The 1,143-nt window shown below is 34.1% G+C and overlaps 3 non-coding genes across 3 annotated transcripts; all 3 read left to right on the top strand.

The window, feature by feature from the left end:
- Window positions 1–367: 367 nt before the first annotated feature.
- Trnar-acg (transfer RNA arginine (anticodon ACG)) lies at window positions 368–440 on the top strand. Its single transcript has one exon. It is a non-coding gene; the product is annotated as a tRNA-Arg (tRNA).
- A 172-nt stretch (window positions 441–612) lies between these two features.
- On the top strand, window positions 613–685 carry Trnar-acg (transfer RNA arginine (anticodon ACG)). The gene has a single exon. It is a non-coding gene; the product is annotated as a tRNA-Arg (tRNA).
- Window positions 686–855: 170 nt separating this feature from the next.
- On the top strand, window positions 856–927 carry Trnae-uuc (transfer RNA glutamic acid (anticodon UUC)). Its single transcript has one exon. It is a non-coding gene; the product is annotated as a tRNA-Glu (tRNA).
- The last annotated feature ends 216 nt before the right edge of the window (window positions 928–1,143 follow it).

Below are 1,143 nucleotides of genomic sequence, written 5' to 3'. Positions count from 1 at the left end.
TGCCAAAGAGAGACTAAACAAAATTTTTGTTGTTGACGCCAACCGTGAAGTGGCGCTGTTGCAGACAACATTATGACTTTGCATCGGCGTAGTACGAGAGAGTAAAGCCGTAGCAATGCTATAATATTAATTTAAAACCATAAGACCATAAATTAATGGATAAATGTACATAAATAATACTGATTCTCAGCTCACATTATTTTATAATTGAAGCTTTTATTTATTAATTGTTTGATTTCAATGGTGTTCGATAAACACAGCTGTGTAGCACTGCTTGTTGAACTGCTTGTAGGGCTTCCATGAATTGTTTTTCTAGTTCTGAACTGCTTGAATTGTATATTTCGTATCAGCCATGAGGTGAACCATCGGTCCTGTGGCGCAATGGATAACGCGTCTGACTACGGATCAGAAGATTCCAGGTTCGACTCCTGGCAGGATCGAATTTTTTACCTTTCACAAGAATTAGATTAATTTGCAAGATCGACTCAATTAATTCCTCTGTGTTAATTTTTCACTATTATTAAAATTTTTTATTTAAAATACGGTTTTATTTAAATTGTCATTGAAGCGGTCTGTCTGCCAAAGTATGTTTTTGAAGCCGCGGAGATTATCGGTCCTGTGGCGCAATGGATAACGCGTCTGACTACGGATCAGAAGATTCCAGGTTCGACTCCTGGCAGGATCGGAAAAGTAGTTTTTTGTACTAATTTATATTTTTTCGTTGATTAAGTATTTTTTAACCTAATTGAATTTTTTTTAATGCGTTGTGACGGAATTATAAATAAATTCAAACAATTATTGATTTTAAAATTATGTTGTATTTTTGATGGTGTCTTTTCTAACTGCATGCAAGCCTCCCATATGGTCTAGTGGCTAGGATATCTGGCTTTCACCCAGAAGGCCCGGGTTCGATTCCCGGTATGGGAAACCAACTTTTTTTTTCTATTTTGTTTATTTTTTATATTTATTTGTTAGAAACATTGCAAAATGTGAAACTATATCTTAAATTTACAGTTAATTTGGACATTCTGTTGTTAGAAACACGGGCTTTATAAATCAAAAAAATTGTACCACTACTCTGCTTGTAAATACGTAAATTATTTGGTGAACGTTTGTTATATAATTATATATTTCCGAACGAGA

Source organism: Drosophila sulfurigaster, chromosome 3, assembly GCF_023558435.1.
Source record: "Drosophila sulfurigaster albostrigata strain 15112-1811.04 chromosome 3, ASM2355843v2, whole genome shotgun sequence".
Lineage (NCBI taxonomy): Eukaryota > Metazoa > Arthropoda > Insecta > Diptera > Drosophilidae > Drosophila > Drosophila sulfurigaster.
Note: the sequence above shows the minus strand (reverse complement) of the source record. Positions and strands in the feature narration are given on the sequence as shown.